Raw genomic sequence first — 19,454 nt, 5'->3', positions numbered from 1 at the left:
ACAATCTATTAAAAGCTGTATGTCAGGTGAAGTCATGACAAAAGATGAAGTCATTATGGCGGTGGTTATGCAGTTAAAGTTGCCTGAGATATAGTTTGACTCATTGGAAATGGCAAAAATTCAGTTAGAAATTAAACAAATGGAACATGAGAACGAATTAAAGCAGCTTGAGTACGAAAGAGAGAGAGAGGAAAAAGAAAGAAAAAGAGAGAGATGAAAGAGAGAGAAGAAAGGAAATCAGAAAGAATAGCCCTGGCAGAACAAAGAGAACGAGAAAGGAAGATACAGATCAGGGAAAAAGATAAAGAGAGAATAGATAGGATGAATGCGTGGCTCGAGAGATGGTGCAAGAGGGAGGGATTCAAAGTCCTGGGGCATTGGAACCGGTTCTGGGGAGGTGGGACCAGTACACACCGGACGGTCTGCACCTGGGCAGGACTGGAACCTGCTAGAGTTGTTGGGGAGGGTTTAAACTAATGTGGCAGGGGTATGGGAACCAATGCAGGAAGTCGGAAGGTAGTAAAACAGGGACAGAAACAAAAGGCAGTAAGGGGGAAAGTGTAAGGCAGAGAAGCCATAGTCTAAAATCAAAAAGGGTGACAGTACAAGGTACAGTGACTGAGGGGAGCTCAGTAAATAGGCCCAGTAATACTAAAAGGAATAAAATGGGAAGTAAAAGCATAAATGGTAAGCGACGCGGCAGGTTGTTGCATGAAGATATGGGTTCAACGACCAGGAAAATTAGGAGAAAAGTGAAGAGGAAATATAAGTTATGAGAGGTTACTGATCGAGGTGTTAAGATTCAAAACAGAGGTATAAAAGCCAGCATAAGTGTACTTTACCTGAATGCTCATAGTATTCGGAATAAGCTAAATGAGTTGATGGCGTAAATCATCATGAATGACAATGATTTAGTGGCCATTACTGAAACATGGTTAAAGGATGGTCATGACTGGGAGTTAAATATCCGAGGGTATCAAACTATTCGGAAGGACAGAGTGGATGGTAAGGGAGGTGGTGTAGCTCTGTTATTTAAGGATGACATCCGGGCAATAGTAAGGGATGACATTGGTGCTATGGAGGATAAGGTTGAATCCATTTGGGTGGAGATCAGGAATACTAAGGCGAAAAAGTCACTGATAGGAGTAGTCGAGAGGCCACCAAATAGTAACATTATGGTGGGGCAGACAATAAACAAAGAAATAACTGATGCATGTAGAAATGGTACAGCAGATATCATGGGGGATTGTAATCTACATGTCGATTGGTTTAACCAGGTCGGTCAAGGCAGCCTTGAGGAGGAGTTTATAGAATGTATCCGCGATAGTTTCCAAGAACAGTATGTAATGGTACCTATGAGGGAACAAGCGGTCCTAGATCTGGTCCTGTGTAATGAGACAGGATTGATTAATGATCTCATAGTTATGGATCCTCTTGGAACTAGCGATTGCAATATGGTGGAATTTAAAATACAGATGGAGGGTAAGAAGGTAAAATCAAGCACTAGTGTTTTGTGCTTAAACAAAGGAGATTACAATGGGATGAGAGAAGAACTAGCTAAGGTAGACTGGGAGCAAAAACTTGATGGTGAAACAGTTGAGGAACAGTGGAGAACGTTCCAAGCGATTTTTCAGTGCTCAGCAAAGGTTTATACCAGCAAAAAGGAAGGACGGTAGAAAGAGGGAAAATCGACTGTGGATATCTAAGGAAATAAGTGAGAGTATCAAATTGAAGGAAAAAGCATACAAAGTGGCAAAATATTAGTGGGAGACGAGGGGACTGGGAAATCTTTAGGGGGCAACAGAAAGCTACTAAAATAGCTATAAAGAAGAGTAAGATAGATTATGAGAGTAAACTTGCTCAGAATATAAAAACAGACAGTAAAAGTTTCTACAAATATATAAAACAAAAAAGAGTGGCTAAGGTAAATATTGGTCCTTTAGAGGATGAGAAGAGAGATTTAATAATGGGAGATGAGGAAATGGCTGAGGAACTGAACAGGTTTTTTGGATCGGTCTTCACAGTGGAAGACACAAATAACATGCCAGTGACTGATAGAAATGAGGCTATGACAGGTGAGGACCTTGAGAGGATTGTTATCACTAAGGAGGTAGTGATGGGCAAGCTAATGGGGCTAAAGGTAACAAGTCTCCTGGCCCTGATGGAATGCATCCCAGAGTGCTAAAAGAGATGGCTAGGGAAATTGCAAATGCACGAGTGATAATTTACCAAAATTCACTAGGCTCTGGGGTGGTCCCGGCGGATTGCAAATTAGCAAACGTGACACCACTGTTTAGAAAAGGAGGTAGGCAGAAAGCGGGTAATTATAGGCCAGTGAGCTTAACTTCGGTAGTAGGGAAGATGCTGGAATCTATCATCAAGGAAGAAATAGCAAGGCATCTGGATGGAAATTGTCCCATTGGACAGACGCAGCATGGGTCCATAAAGGGCAGGTCGTGTCTAACTAATTTAGTGGAATTTTTTGAGGACATTAACAGTGCGGTAGATAACGGGGAGCCAATGGATGTGGTATATCTGGATTTCCAGAAAGCCTTTGACAAGGTGCCACACAAAAAGATGCTGCATAAAATAATGATGCATGGCATTAAGGGGAAAGTAGTAGCATGGATAGAGGATTGGTTAATTAATAGAAAGCAAAGAGTTGGATTAATGGGTGTTTCTCTGGTTGGCAATCAGTAGCTAGTGGTGTCCCTCAGGAATCAGTGTTGGGCCCACAATTGTTCACAATTTACAGAGCTGATTTGGAGTTGGGGACCAAGGGCAATGTGTCCAAGTTTGCAGACAACACTAAGATGAGTGGTAAAGCAAAAAGTGTAGAGGATACTGGAAGTCTGCAGAGGGATTTGGATAGGTTAAGTGAATGGGCCAGGGTCTGGCAGATGGAATATAATGTTGACAAATGTGAGGTTATCCATTTTGGTAGGAATAACAGCAAAAGGGATTATTATTTAAATGATAAAATATTAAAACATGCTGCTGTGCAGAGAGACCTGGATGTGTTAGTGCATGAGTCGCAAAAAGTTGCTTCACAGGTGCAACAGGTGATTAAGAAGGCAAATGGAATTTTGTCCTTCATTGCTAGAGGGATGGAGTTTAAGACTAGGGACGTTCTGCTGCAATTGTATAAGGTGTTGGTGAGGCCACACCTGGAGTATTGTGTTCAGTTTTGGTCTCCTTACTTGAGAAAGGACGTACTGGCGCTGGAAGGTGTGCAGAGGAGATTCACTAGGTTAATCCCAGAGCTGAAGGGGTTGGATTACGAGGAGAGGTTGTGTAGACTGGGACTGTACTCATTGGAATTTAGAAGGATGAGGGGGGATCTTATAGAAACATATAAAATTATGAAGGGAATAGATAGGATAGATGCGGGCAGGTTGTTTCCACTGGCCGGTGAAAGCAGAACTAGGGGGCATAGCCTCAAAATAAAGGGAAGTAGATTTAGGACTGAATTTAGGAGGAACATCTGCACCCAAAGGGTTGTGAATCTATGGAATTCCTTGCCCAGTGAAGCAGCTGAGACTCCTTCATTAAATGTTTTTAAGATAAAGGTAGATAGTTTTTTGAAGAATAAAGGGATTAAGGGTTATGGTGTTCGGGCGGGAAAGTGGAGCTGAGTCCACAAAAGATCAGCCATGATCTCATTGAATGGCGGAGCAGGCTCGAGGGCCCAGATGGCCTACTCCTGCTCCTAGTTCTTATGTTCTTATGTTCTTAAGTCACAGGCTAAGACAAGAGGAGAAATCAAAGAGTGAAGATGATGTTGAAGTGCAATTATCAGAAATTATTTTTGATCAGATGGTTGAAAAAGAACAAGAACATGTGGAGGATGAGACGGATATTTTTAGTTCAGGAAAATTGGCAGAGTTACAACAAAAAGATGGAGAAATAAAACGGATGTATCAAAAAGCATATACAGAAGAGAAATCTGAGTGAATACCACAGTGTTATTACCGTAAAAGTGATGTCTTGATGAGAAAATGGAGACCTTTACATATGCAGGCGGATGAAAAATGGGCAGAAGTTCATCAAGTGGTATTGCCGGTAGGGTATAGAAAGGAGGTGTTGCGAGTTGCACATGAGGTATCAATGGGAGGTCATTTGGGAATAAGGAAAACTCAAGCTAAAATCCAGAAACATTTTTATTGGCCTGGACTACATAAAGATGTAGTTAAATTTTGTCAGTCATGTCAGACATGTCAAGTGATAGGGAAACCGCAAGCTGTAATAAAACCAGCACCCTTAATACCCATTCCAGCATTTGAGGAACATTTTACAAGGGTCCTAATTGATTGCGTCGGACTGCTTCCTAAAACGAAAAGTGGGAATCGATATCTTTTGACTATAATGGATGTGTCTACTAGGTTTCCAGAGGCCATTCCAGTACATAATATTACAGCTAAAAAGATTGTGGAGGAATTATTTAGATTCTTTACTAGATATGGACTATCCACAGAAATACAATCGGATCAAGGATCAAATTTTACCTCCAGGTTATTCAAAGAAGTTATGGATAGCTTAGGAATAAAACAATTTAAATCAACTGCGTACCATCCAGAATCGCAGGGGGCGTTAGAAAGGTGGCATCAGACATTAAAGACAATGTTGAGGGCTTATTGTCAAGATTATCCAGAGGATTGGGATAAAGGAATTCCATTCGTATTGTTTGTAACTAGGGATGCACCTAATGAATCAACCAAATTTAGTCCTTTTGAACTAATTTTTGGTCATGTGGTAAGAGTACAACTTAAATTGATTAAGGAAAAATTGGTGAGTGAGAAATCGGAAATTACATTATTGGATTACGTGTCAAATTTTAGGGTATGATTAAATAGAGCAGGTGAATTGGCTGGACAACATTTAAAAGTTGCACGAAATGTGATGAAACGGGTAGCGGACAAGAAAACCAAAGTTCATAGTTCTGCCTGTGGAGATAAAGTTTTAGTATCGTTGCCAGTGGTAGGTGAACCTTTAACAGCAAGGTTTTGTTGGCCTTATCAGGTTGAAAGGAAATTAAGTGAGGTGAATTATGCGGTAAAACCTCACCGAGTGTGTCATGTGACTATGCTTAAAAGATACTTTGAAAGGGAAGGAGAGAGAAAGGAAGAGGTTTTAATGGTTCTAACTCGAAGTGATGAACCAAATCCAGATGACTGCATTTGACATACCTCAAATTAAATTGGAAAACGAGGATGTTCTTAAAAATTGGGATAAATTGTTGAGTTACCTTCCAGAGGAAAAACAAACTGACCTGAAAGAGTTATTGATATCACGTGGGCAAGTTTGGAGAGATGAATTGGGAAGTACTAAAATGGCTATACATGATGTAGATGTGGGAAATGCTGTTCCAATCAAACAACATCTATACAGACTTAACCCTTTAAAATTGGCACAGGTTAACAAAGAGATTGAGAGTATGCTTAAAAATGGCATAATTGAAGTGGGTTGCAGCCAAATAGCTCACCCAGAATGATGGCACCTAAACCATAAGACCATAAGACCATAAGACATAGGAGCGGAAGTAAGGCCATTCGGCCCATCGAGTCCACTCCACCATTCAATCATGGCTGATTTCAACTCCATTGACCCGCTCTCTCTCTCCATAGCCCTTAATTCCTCGAGAAATCAAGAATTGATCAACTTCTGTCTTAAAGACACTCAACGTCCCGGCCTCCACCGCCCTCTGTGGCAATGAATTCCACAGACCCACCACTCTCTGGCTGAAGAAATTTCTCCTCATCTCTGTTCTAAAGTGACTCCCTTTTATTCTAAGGCTGTGCCCCCGGGTCCTAGTCTCCCCTGCTAATGGAAACAACTTCCCTACGTCCACCCTATCTAAGCCATTCATTATCTTGTAAGTTTCTATTAGATCTCCCCTCAACCTCCTAAACTCCAATGAATATAATCCCAGGATCCTCAGACGTTCACCGTATGTTAGGCCTACCATTCCTGGGATCATCCGTGTGAATCTCTGCTGGACCTGCTCCAGTGCCAGTATGTCCTTCCTGAGGTGTGGGGCCCAAAATTGCTCACAGTATTCTCAATGGGGCCTAACTAATGCTTTATAAAGCTTCAGAAGTACATCCCTGCTTTTATATTCCAAGCCTCTTGAGATAAATGACAACATTGCATTTGCTTTCTTAATTACGGACTCAACCTGCAAGTTTACCTTTAGAAAATCCTGGACAAGGACTCCCAAGTCCCTTTGCACTTCAGCATTATGAATTTTGTCACCGTTTAGAAAATAGTCCATGCCTCTATTCTTTTTTCCAAAGTGCAAGACCTCGCACTTGCCCACGTTGAATTTCATCAGCCATTTCTTGGACCAGTCTCCTAAACTGTCTAAATCTTTCTGCAGCCTCCCCACCTCCTCCATACTACCTGCCCCTCCACCTATCTTTGTATCATCGGCAAACTTAGCCAGAATGCCCCAAGTCCTGTCATCTAGATCGTTAATATATAAAGAGAACAGCTGTGGCCCCAACACTGAACCCTGCGGGACACCACTCGTCACCGGTTGCCATTCCGAAAAAGAACCTTTTATCCCAACTCTCTGCCTTCTGCCTGACAGCCAATCGTCAATCCATGTTAGTACCTTGCCTCGAATACCATGGGCCCTTATTTTACTCAGCAGTCTCCCGTGAGGCACCTTATCAAAGGCGTTTTGGAAGTCAAGATAGATAACATCCATTGGCTCTCCGTGGTCTAACCTATTTGTTATCTCTTCAAAGAACTCTAACAGGTTTGTCAGGCATGACCTCCCCTTACTAAATCCATGCTGACTTGTCCTAATCCGACCCTGCACTTCCAAGAATTTAGAAATCTCATCCTTAACAATGGATTCTAGAACTTTGCCAACAACCGAGGTTAGGCTAATTGGCCTATAATTTTCCATCTTTTTCCTAGTTCCCTTCTTGAACAGGGGGGTTACAACAGCGATTTTCCAATCCTCTGGGACTTTCCCTGACTCCAGTGACTTTTGAAAGATCATAACTAACGCCTCCACTATTTCTTCAGCTATCTCCTTTAGAACTCTAGGATGTAGCCCATCTGGGCCCGGAGATTTATCAATTTTTAGATCTCTTAGTTTCTCTAGCACTTTCTCCTTTGTGATGGCTACCATATTCAACTCTGCCCCCTGACTCTCCGGAATTGTTGGGATATTACTCATGTCTTCTACTGTGAAGGCTGACGCAAAGTACTTATTTAGTTCCTCAGCTATTTCCTTGTCTCCCATCACTAGATTACCAGCGTCATTTTGGAGCAGCCCAATGTCTACTTTTGCCTCCCGTTTGTTTTTAATGTATTTAAAGAAACTTTTACTATAATTCCTAATGTTACTGGCTAGCCTATAATTCATAATTGATCCTCTCTTTCCTTATTTCTCTCTTTGTTATCCTCTGTTTGTTTTTGTAGCCTTCCCAATCTTCTGACTTCCCACTACTCTTTGCCACATTATAGGCTTTCTCTTTTGCTTTGATGCATTCCCTAACTTCCTTTGTCAGCCATGGCTGCCTAATCCCCCGTCTGATAACCTTTCTTTTCTTTGGGATGAACCTCGGTACTGTGTCCTCAATTACTCCCAGAAACTCCTGCCATTGCTGTTCTACTGTCTTTCCCACTAGGCTCTGCTCCCAGGCGATTTTCGTCAGTTCCTCCCTCATGCCCCTGTAGTTACCTTTATTTAACTGTAACACCTTTACATCTGATTCTACCTTCTTTCTTTCAAATTGGAGGTTGAATTCTACCATATTATGATCACTGCCTCCTAAGTGTTCCCTTACTTTAAGATCTTTAATCAAGTCTGGCTCATTTCATAACACGAAGTCCAGAATGGCCTGTTCCCTCGTGGGCTCCATCACAAGCTGTTCCAAAAAGCCCTCCTGTAAGCATTCAATGAATTCCCTTTCCTTGGGTCCACTGGCAGCATTCTTTACCCAGCCCACCTGCATATTGAAGTCCCCCATGATCACTGTGATCTTGCCTTTCTGACATGCCCTTTCTATTTCGTGGTGCATTTTGTGCCCCCCGTCCTGACCACTGTTAGGAAGCCTGTACATAACTCCCATTATGGTTTTTTTGCCTTTGTGGTTCCTCAACTCTACCCACACAGACTCCACGTCATCTGACCCTATGTCGTTTTAGTGCTATTGATTTAATTTAATTCCTAATTAACAAGGCAACCCCGCCCCCTCTGCCCACCTCTCTGTCTTTTCGATAGGTTGTGAATCCCTGGATGTTTAAATGCCAGTCCTGTACCCCCTGCAACCACGTCTCTGTGATGCCTACCCCATCATACCTGCCAGTCACAATCTGGGCCACAAGCTCATCTACCTTGTTCCGTACACTGCGTGCATTTAAATATAGCACCTTTAATTCTCTATTGACCGTCCCTTTTTGTTTTCTTAGTGTGGTGGACCTTGGTTTACTGAGCCTTTCCATACACTGTGTCATATTTTGTGGGATGGGGACTATCGTAACCTCTCCTGAGTTTTGTCTTTTCGTGCTTTTTTGTATTCTAAGCAGCTACGCTTCCCACTGATTACTTCACCTTTTGGTTCCCTGACTTTCCCTTCCCCCCCAATCTCTAGTTTAAAGTCCTATTGACCACCCTATTTACTCTTTTCGCCAGAACACTGGTCCCAGCTCGGTTCAGGTGGAGACCATCCCAACGGTATAGGTCCCCCCTGTCCCAAAACTGATGCCAGTGTCCCATGAAAAGGAACCCCTCTTTCCCACACCACTCTTTCAGCCACATGTTAACTTCCCTTATTCTTGCCTCCCGATGCCAATTTGCACGTGGCTCGGGCAGTAATCCGGAGATTATGACCCTTGAGGACCTGTTTTTTAATTTGAATCCTAGCTCTTTATAATCTCTAAACAGGTCCTCTTTTCTAGACTTGCTTATGTTGTTGGTACCGACATGGACCACAGCAACTGGATCCTCCCCCTCCCTCTCCAGTATCCTTTCAAGCCGGTCAGAGATGTCCCGCACCCTAGAACCGGGCAGGCAACATACCATGCGGGACTCTTTATCCTGCTCACAAAGGATACTATCTATCCCCCTGATAATAGAATCCCCTACAACTACAACTTGCCTATTTACTTCCTCCCCTTGAATGGCCTGCTGAACCATGGTGCCTTGGTCAGCTGACTCATCCTTCCTGCAGCCCTGTTCGCCATCCACACAGGGAGCAAGTGCCTCATACCTGTTGGACAGAGTCAAGGGCTGAGGCTCCAGAGTTCCTGACTGCTGGTTCCCTTTACCTGCCTGACTTGCAGTCACACCCTGCTGTCCCTGGCCACTGGCAGGATTTAAACTACTTACTCTGACAGGTGTGACTGCCTCCTGAAACACAGTGTCCAGGTAAGTCTCCCCCTCCCGGATGTGCCTCAGTGTTTGAAGCTCAGACTCCAGCTCATCAACTCTGAGCCGGAGCTCTTCGAGCAGCCAACACTTACTGCAGATGTGGTTGCTGCAACTCGCAATGGGATCTGCCAGCTCCCACATCAAGCAGCTCAAGTACATACCTGACCAGCCATCACTAATTAATTAATTAGTTTAATTTAAGATTACGAGTTTAGCTGTGTTTTTTTTAATTTGGGGCAGATTTGCTATCAACCAATCAGATCACAGCTTCCCTCTGACGTCACTTTTGGGAACAAAAAACTGGAAAACGGAGTTACCGTTAGGTTTTTATACTCACAGAGACTGCTCCTCCTCCTCTTGTCCTATTGTCCACACAAAACCAACGCACTCTTATCCTATCCCACGTTTGGAGGATTGCATTGAGAAAGAGGGACAATCAGCTTTTATTTCCAAACTTAAAGGTTACTGACAGGTACCTTTATCCGAAAGGGCGAAGGATATTTTGGCTTTTGTGACTCCAGATGGTATATACCAATTCATAGTTATGCCTTTTGGTATGATAAACGCCACAGCCACGTTTCAACGGTTAAATAACAAAGTTGTTTCAGGAATAACCAATTGTGCGATATACATTGACGATCTGGTAATTTTCAGCCAGACATGGAAAAACATTTAAAACATCAGGGGCGGGATTCTCCGACCCCCCCGCCGGGTCGGAGAATCGCCGGGGGCTGGCGTGAATCCCACCCCGGCCGGTTGCCGAAATCTCAGGCACCGGATATTCGGCGGGGGCGGGAAACGCGTTGCGCCGGTCGGCGGGCCCCCCCAGGCGATCCTCCAGCCCGCGATGGGCCGAAGTCCCACTGCTGTCATGCCAGCCCTGCCAGCGTGAATCAAATCACCTACCTTACTGGCGGGTCTGGTGGGCTCCGGGATCCTGGGGGGGGCGCGGGGCGATCTGGCCCCGGGGGGTGCCCCACAGTGACCTAGCCCACGATCGGAGACCACCGATCCGCTGGCGGGTCTGTGCCGTGGGGGCACTCTTTTCCCTCCGCTTCGGCCACAGCCTCTGCGACGGCCGACGCGTAAGAGACACCCCCCCCCCCCCGCGCATGCACGGATTCTGTCGACTGGCGAAACCTTTCTGCCCCGACTGGCGTGGTGCCAAAGGCCTTTCCCACCGGCTGGCGGTGCGCCAACCACTCCGGCGCGGGGCTAGCCCCTCAAGGTGAGGGCTTGGCCTCTAAAGGTGCGGAGAAATCCGCACCTTTGTGGCGACCCGACGCCGGAGTGGTTCACACCACTCAATCTCGTCGGAACCCCCCGCCTCGCCGAGTAGGGGAGAATCCCACCTCTGGTGGAGTTATTTCATCGACTTCAGGAGGCAGGTTTGGTGATAAACCTTGCCAAACGTGAATTTGGAAAAGCCCAAGTCACTTTCCTGGGCCATACAATCGAACAGGGTGGAATGGTCACACGGGTTGTGAAACCAACAGTTCTTGAGGAGTTTCCGATACCCTCAGGACGAAGGGAAATAATGCAATTTCTTGGCATGAGTGGATTTGATCGTACATTTGTGAAAAGTTTTTGTAGCGTGGTTTCTCCACTGGTGGACTTGCTGAAGACACGTCGAAAATTTCACTGGGCAGCGGACTTTCAACAGGCATTTGACTGCCTGAAAGCTGAGATAACTATGCTCCTGTGTCGGAGAATTATAAGGGACTCTGATCAGATTGAACTAAAGTATCTGACTTTAAAGAGAAATGTCGAGGCGTAGAGAAATGGACGGATCGTGCAGAGATCTTCTTGTTCAAAGAGACTGTCAATCAAGAGTGATTCCAGTTGGAGGAAGAAGAAAAAAAGAAATGGACGATATTATTCAACCCGGTTGGCGTGTGTTGTTTTTTGAAACAATAAGTATATTTACTGTGTGAATTTCTTAAAGAATGGTGAAAAGGTGAAAAATGAAACCATCTTGAAGTTGATGGGTTTTTTTTTTTCCTTGGTGGGAGGTGTCATGTGAGAGTACCTTTAAGAAATGGTTGTTTATAAATGGGTGTGTATATAAATATCTCTAGTGAGAGTACCTTTAAAACACCTTTAATGGGTGTTTATTACTGCAGTGATGTCAGAGAGTGGCTGGAGCTGGGCTGTCTGTCAGCTTTTTTACTTTCATTTTAGGCTGCAGGGTGTGTTTTAGTTTCATTTTCAGAGCTGGATAGCTGCAGTCACAGCCAGAAGGTGTATTAGAGTCTCTCTCTTTAATCTAAAGACTGTAAATCGATCCTGGTGATTTAAAACTAATAACAGTAGTGACTTTAACCTGATGTGCTTCTGGTAAAAGGTGTTTTAAGTCTTCTGGATGTTGTTTGGGAAGTTATTAAGGATTACTTAGTGTTATATTCTTTGGGGGTTGTATTTGAATTGATGGTTGCTAAGATGTTCACTGTATGTTTTAAAAAGGTTAACTTGCGTTCATAGAATAAACATTGTTTTGCTTAAAAAAATACTTTTTCTGCTGTACCACACCTGTAGAGTGGGCCGTGTGCTCCCCACACCACAATCTATTACAAGTTGTGGGTCAGGTGAACTCCATGATACACTTTGTGGTTCTCTAAACCCTGGCCCATAACACTGTACCCCTTGCAGCTCCCCACCCTCACGCACACTGTACCCCATCACACTACATACCCTCACACACACTGTACCCCATCACACTACATACCCTCACACACACTGTACCCCATCACACTACATACCCTCACACACACTGTACCCCATCCAAATCCCCAATCTCACACACAGTGTATCCCTTCCAACTCCCCATCCTCACACACAGTGTATCCCATCCAACTCCCCAATCTCACACACACTGTATCCCATCCAACTCCCCAGCCTCACACACAGTGTATCCCATCCAACTCCCCATCCTCACACACATTGTATCCCATCCAATTCCTCACCGTCACACACACACACTCTACTTTATCGACCTCCCCATCGTCACACCGATTTTACACCATCCAACTACCCACGTTCACACACACTGTACCCCATCCACCTATCCACTCACACACACTGTGCCCCAGTCAACACCCAACCATTACATACACACCCTCTACCACATCCCACTCCCCACCTTCACACACTGCACCCATACAAATAGACACGCGCACACACACACTATACCCCATCCAATTCACCACTCTCACACACACTGTACCCCATCCAACTCCCTACACTCACACAAGCTGTACCCCATCCAACTCCCCACCCTCAGACACATACCGTACCCCATCCAACTCCGCACCCTCACACACACTATACCCCATCCAACTCCCCAGCCTCACACACACTGTACCCCATCCAACTCCGCACCCTCACACACACTATACCCCATCCAACTCCCCAGCCTCACACACACTGTACCCCATCCAACTCCGCACCCTCACACACACTATACCCCATTCAACTCCCCACCCTCACACACACTATACCCCATCCAACTCCGCACCCTCACACACACTATACCCCATCCAACTCCCCAGCCTCACACACACTGTACCCCATCCAACTCCGCACCCTCACACACACTATACCCCATCCAACTCCTCACCCTCACACACACTGTACCCCATCCAACTCCGCACCCTCACACACACTATACCCCATCCAACTCCCCAGCCTCACACACACTGTACCCCATCCAACTCCGCACCCTCACACACACTATACCCCATCCAACTCCCCACCCTCACACACTATACCCCATCCAACTCCGCACCCTCACACACACTATACCCCATCCAACTCCGCACCCTCACACACACTATACCCCATCCAACTCCCCACCCTCACACACACTATACCCCATCCAACTCCGCACCCTCACACACACTATACCCCATCCAACTCCCCATCCTCACACACACTGTACCCCATCCAACTCCCCACCCTCACACACACTTTACACCATCTAACTCCCCACCTTCAAACACACTGTACCCCATTGTTAGATCTACCATCCGGAGGACTTCCGGTTGCGGCAGGGATGAGCTAGCCGCACGTTTCGGCGGCTCCAGCTCCGACGGAACTTCAGGCTCTTTTAAGAGCCCCAACGGGGACTTGGACGGCCGTAAAACCCGATGCAAGGCGCGAGGGAAAGGAGTCCCCCCCGAACGACGGAGGGAAGAACCGGCGGCGGCGGCTGCAGCCCGAAGAATCTGCAGCCAGAAGGTCAGAGGGAGTGGAACAAAATGGCGGCGGAGAAAGCACAGGTGACATGGGGGCCTGAGCAGGACGAGGTGGTGAGACGGTGCGTGGACCTGCTGAAGAAGGAGGTAATGACCCCGTTGTTACAGGCAATTGAGGGGCTTAAGGAGACTTTAAAGACCCAGGAGACTGAACTTCGCGTGGTGGAGCAGAAGGTATAAGGTATTGAGGACGAGGTCCTGGGCCTGGCGGTCAAGACTCAGACGCACGAGGCACTTCATAAAAAGTGTGCTGATAGGATTGAGGCCTTTGAAAATGGAGTGCGAAGGAAGAACCTTAGGACACTAGGTCTCCCGGAGGGTGTGGAAGGAGTGGACTGTGGAGCGTACGCAAGTAAGATGCTGAGCTCACTGATGGGTGCTGAGGCCCCTGCGGGCCCCATGGAGGTGGAGTGGGCAAATCGGATCCCGGCGAGAAGACCAAAAGCGGGAGAACCACCGAGGGCGATAATCGTGCGATTCTACCGCCTTAAGGACAGAGAAGAGGTCCTGAGATGGGCTAAAAAGGTGCGGAGTAGCAGATGGGAGAATGCAGTGGTAAGGATCTACCAGGATTGGAGTGCGGAGGTGGCGAGAAGGAGGGCGAGCTTCAACCGAGCCAAAGAGGTTTTGCACAAAAGGAAGGTGAAGTTTGGGATGCTGCAGCCGGCAAGACTATGGGTCACGCATCAGGAGAGACACTATTATTTCGAGACGGCGGAGGAAGCATGGTCCTTCATCACTGGACCGGAACTGAGGGACTGATGCTGCAGGGGACTGTTATTGTTGTTATTATTGTTTTTGTTAATGGGATGGTGAAAGTTAATCGAGAAGTAAACAGGGAAGGGGGGGGACACTGGGGAAATGTGGGCGCCGGTGAGGGGGGAGAGGCGGGACATAGTCAGAGAATGGGGAAGGAGAGGGGGAGGGGAAAGGGAGCTGCGCCATAAGAGGCGGGACAGGTAAAGGGATGTTCCCGCGCCAGAAAGAATAAGGCGGGAAAACAGGCACAAGGCGGATGGGAGTTCCCTCACACCGGGGGGGCCGAGGAGCGAGCAGGAGTAGCCAGGGTCAGTTGAAGTCAGCTGACTTACGGAAGTGATATGGGGGGAGCAATCAAGCTAGATAGGGATCTAGCGGGGGGGGGGGGGGGGTGACAACTGGGTTGCTGCTGCGGAAATCCAAAAGGAAATGGCTAAAGAGAGGGTGGTCGGGGGCGGAATGCGACGCTGGGGGAGCGAGCGGGAGCGCGGAGGCGGGATATGGGACTGGCCTAGAGAAGGTAATGGCTAGTCGACACGGGAGGGGGGCAGGTAGCCCCCCAGTGAGGCTGATCACGTGGAACGTGAGAGGCCTGAATGGACCAATAAAAAGGGCCCGAGCGCTCGCGCGTTTGAAAGGACTAAGGGCAGACGTGGTTATGCTCCAAGAGACGCACCTAAAGGTGGCGGACCAAGTTAGGCTAAAGAAAGGATGGGTGGGACAGGTGTTCCACTCAGGACTGGACGCAAAGAACAGAGGGGTGGCCATTTTGGTGGGGAAACGGGGAGCATTTGAAGCAAAGAACATCGTAGCAGATAGTGGAGGTAGATATGTAATGGTGAGTGGTAGGCTGGAGGGAATGGAGGTCGTGTTGGTTAATGTGTATGCCCCAAATTGGGACGATGCGGGGTTCATGAGACGGATGCTGGGGCGTATTCCGGACCTGGAGGCAGGAAATTTGATTTTAGGAGGGGACTTCAATACGGTGCTGGACCCGGGGCTAGATAGATCCAGCTCAAGGACTGGAAGAAGGCCGGCAGCGGCCAAGGTACTTAAGGGGTTTATGGACCAAATGGGGGGAGTGGATCCATGGCGATTTCTTAGACCCAGGGCTAGGGAGTATTCCTTCTTCTCCCACGTCCATAAAGTGTACTCCCGGATAGATTTTTTTGTTTTAGGAAGGTCGTTGATCTCTAGGGTGGAAGAAGCTGAATACTCAGCCATAGCGGTTTCGGATCATGCCCCACACTGGGTGGACCTGGAACTAGGAGAGGAAAGGGAGCAGAGAACACTCTGGCGATTAGATGTGGGACTGATGGCGGATGAGGGAGTGTGTGCAAGAGTGAGGGGGTGTATCGAGAGATACCTGGAGGTCAATGACGACGGCGAGGTCCCTGTGGGAGTGGTCTGGGAAGCACTAAAAGCGGTGGTCAGAGGAGAGCTGATTTCTATTGGGGCCCACAAAAGGAAAACAGAGGCCAAGGAAAGGGATAGATTACTGGGGGAGATTTTAAGGGTGGACAGGGAATTTGCAGAGACCCCGGAGGAGGAGCTGTACAGGGAGAGGAGACGACTCCAGACCGAGTTTGACCTTCTGACCACCAGAAAGGCGGAGGTACTGTGGAGGAAGGCACAGGGGAGGAGGTATGAATATGGGGAAAAGGCTAGTCGCCTGTTGGCGCACCAACTGCGAAAGAGGGCAGCAGCGAGGGAGATAGGAGGAATTAGGGATGAAAGGGGAGACACCGTGCGAAGGGCAGGAAAGATAAATGAGGTGTTTAAGACCTTTTATGAAGAACTGTATAGGTCTCAGCCCCCAGAGGGAGAGGAGGGGATGCGGCAGTTCCTGGACCAGTTGAGGTTCCCGAAAGTGGAGGAGCAGGCGGTGGCAGGCCTGGGGGCGCCGATTGAGGTGGACGAGATTATTAAGGAACTGGGAAGCATGCAAGCAGGGAAGGCCCCGGGGCTGGACGGGTTCCTGGTGGAATTCTACAGAAAATATGAGGACTTGTTGGCCCCGTTGTTGGCGAGGACATTCAATGAGGCCAGGGAAGGGGGGACACTACCCCCGACAATGTCGGAGGTGACGATATCGCTAATTTTGAAGAGGGACAAAGAGCCGATGCAGCGTGGGTCATATAGACCTATTTCACTATTGAACGTGGACGCCAAACTGCTAGCAAAGGTGCTGGCATCGAGGATAGAGGACTGTGTCCCGGGGTGGTGCACGAAGACCAGACAGGGTTCGTAAAAGGGAGACAATTGAATGTTAACGTGCGACGGCTATTAGGGGTGATAATGATGCCCTCTGTGGAGGGGGAGGCAGAGATAGTGGCGGCAATGGACGCAGAGAAGGCATTTGATAGGGTGGAGTGGGAGTATTTATGGGAAGTGTTAAGGAGGTTTGGGTTTGGGAACGGATTTATTCGCTGGGTTAGACTACTTTATGGGGCACCGACGGCAAGCGTAGTTACAGGTCGACATAGATCGGAGTATTTCCGATTATATAGGGGAACAAGACAGGGATGCCCGCTGTCTCCATTGTTGTTTGCGCTGGCAATTGAACCTCTGGCCATGGCGCTGAGAGACTCCAGGAAATAGAGAGGGGTGACTAGAGGGGGAGAAGAACGCCGAGTCTCGTTATACGCGGATGACTTATTGCTGTACGTGTCGGACCCAGCGGGGGGGATGATAGAGGTTATGCGAATCTTGAGGAGGTTCGGGGAATTTTCGGGGTATAGGTTAAACATGGGGCAGAGTGAATTATATGTGATACATCCAGGGGACCAGAGTAGAGAGATAGAAGGCTTACCGCTAAGGAAAGTGGAAAGAAACTTCCGATACTTGGGGATTCAGATCGCTAGGAGCTGGGGAACCTTGCACAGACTTAATCTGACACGGCTGGTAGAACAAATGGAGGAGGACTTTAAGAGGTGGGACATGCAGCCTTTATCGCTGTCGGGCAGGGTGCAAACAATTAAGATGATGGTCCTCCCGAGGTTCTTATTTGTATTTCAATGTCTCCCTATTTTAATCACCAGGACCTTTTTTAATAAAATAGATAGGAGCATTACGAGCTTTGTGTGGGCAGGGAAAGTTCCGAGAGTAAGGAGGGGGTTCCTTCAGCGCAGTAGGGACAGAGGAGGACTGGCACTACCGAACTTGGGAGATTATTATTGGGCCGTCAATGTGGCAATGATACGTAGATGGATGATGGAGGGTGAGGGAGCGGCGTGGAAAAGGCTGGAGAGAAGGTCCTGTAAAGGGACGAGTCTAGAGGCGCTGGTGACGGCGCTGCTACCGTTCTCACCGAAAAAGTACACCACGAACCCGGTGGTGGCGGCAACACTGAACATATGGGGACAGTGGAGGCGACAGAGAGGGGTGCGGGGAGCCCTGGCGGGGTCCCCTATCAGGAACAACCATAGGTTCGCCCCAGGAAGAATGGATGGAGGATTTCAAAGCTGGTACCAGTTGGGAATTAGGAAGGTGGGAGATTTATTCATAGATGGGACTTTTGCGAGCTTGGGAGCACTGGAGGAAAAGTATAAGTTACCCCGGGGGAATTTCTTGAGATATATGCAGGTGAGGGCGTTTACTAGACAACAGGTGAGGGAATTTCCGCGGCTCCCGACACAGGGGATACAGGACAGGGTGCTTTCAGGGGTGTGGGTCGGAGAGGGCAAGGTGTCAGAGATTTATAGTGAGATGAGGGAAGAGGGGGAGGAGTCGGTGGGCGAACTAAAAAGAAAGTGGGAAGAAGAATTAGGGGAGGAGATAGAGGAGGGTATGTGGGCTGGTGCCCTAAGCAGGGTAAATTCCTCTTCCTCATGCGCCAGGCTTAGCCTGATTCAATTTAAGGTGCTACATAGAGCACACATAACGGGGGCAAGATTGAGCAGGTTCTTTGGATTGGAGGACAAATGTGGGAGGTGTGGCGGGAGCCCGGCATACCACGCACATATGTTTTGGGCGTGCCCGGCACTGGAAGGGTATTGGAAGGGAGTGACGGGAGTGATTTCGCAGGTGGTGAAGGCCCGGGTCAAACCAGGCTGGGGGTTGGCTCTATTTGGAGTTGCGGAAGAGCCGGGAGTGCAGGAGGCGAAAGAGGCCGATGTCGTGGCCTTTGCGTCCCTCGTAGCCCGGCGCAGGATCCTACTCATGTGGAAGGAGGCGAAACCCCCCGGACTGGAGGCCTGGGTAAATGATATGGCGGGGTTCATTAAACTGGAGCAGATAAAGTTTGCCCTGAGAGGATCGGCTCAAGGGTTCACCAGGCGGTGGCAGCCATTTCTCGACTACCTAGGGGAACGTTAGAGGGAAGACGAATGATCAGCAGCAGCAACCCAGGGGGGAGGGGGGGGGGGAGGGGGGGGGGAGGCTCAGTTGAGTATAGGTCAATAGAGTACGAGGTTTTGTTACTTGTATATTATTATTATTATTATTGTTAAAAAGTTTAAAAATTTCTGTTTTGTTACTGTTATCGTTTCGCTTGTTTTGTAAGCGGGAAAAATGTTGCTCAGGGAAAAAAATTTCAATAAACTATATTTTAAAAAAAAAGATCTACCATCTGGATTCTGTTGCACTTTGTGAATCACTGAATCTCAGTAGAAATTTAAGTTAAAACTTCTCAGGTGCAAATAAGAATTGTTTTATTTGTCTTCTATTGATTACAATTGAGAGTCATTTAAAAGGCAATTTGTAGACAATTGAAACCTTCAAAGAATCACAGAAATGATCTTCTTGCTTAGGCAAACAGCTCGCAATAACTTCAAAAGTCAAGTCAGGAAGTGAAATATGAAAGACAGCGAATAGTTAAGTCAAAGTATAGATTGATTCCGGAAAGAGAGAGAGAGCGAGAGAGTGATCCAGCTAACAATGGCCGAACAAAACTTTCACAGTTATACTGTATCATACTTTAACCATCGAATTACACCCCAATATAATCCGAATTGGTTTGGGTTAGATTCAAATACATTTGATTTGATGTTAAGCAGTCCATCTTTAATATGCAACATGGACCTAAAATGAATTCCTGTATAAGTTATGGAATG

General features: G+C 47.2%; 1 protein-coding gene across 1 annotated transcript in view; it reads left to right on the top strand.

The window, feature by feature from the left end:
• LOC140428893 (uncharacterized) overlaps window positions 1-19,454 on the top strand; it is a 177,888-nt gene that overhangs the window by 156,373 nt on the left and 2,061 nt on the right. The gene's annotated exons all lie outside the window — the stretch shown is intronic.

Source organism: Scyliorhinus torazame, chromosome 8 (genome assembly GCF_047496885.1).
Source record: "Scyliorhinus torazame isolate Kashiwa2021f chromosome 8, sScyTor2.1, whole genome shotgun sequence".
Lineage (NCBI taxonomy): Eukaryota > Metazoa > Chordata > Chondrichthyes > Carcharhiniformes > Scyliorhinidae > Scyliorhinus > Scyliorhinus torazame.
Note: the sequence above shows the minus strand (reverse complement) of the source record. Positions and strands in the feature narration are given on the sequence as shown.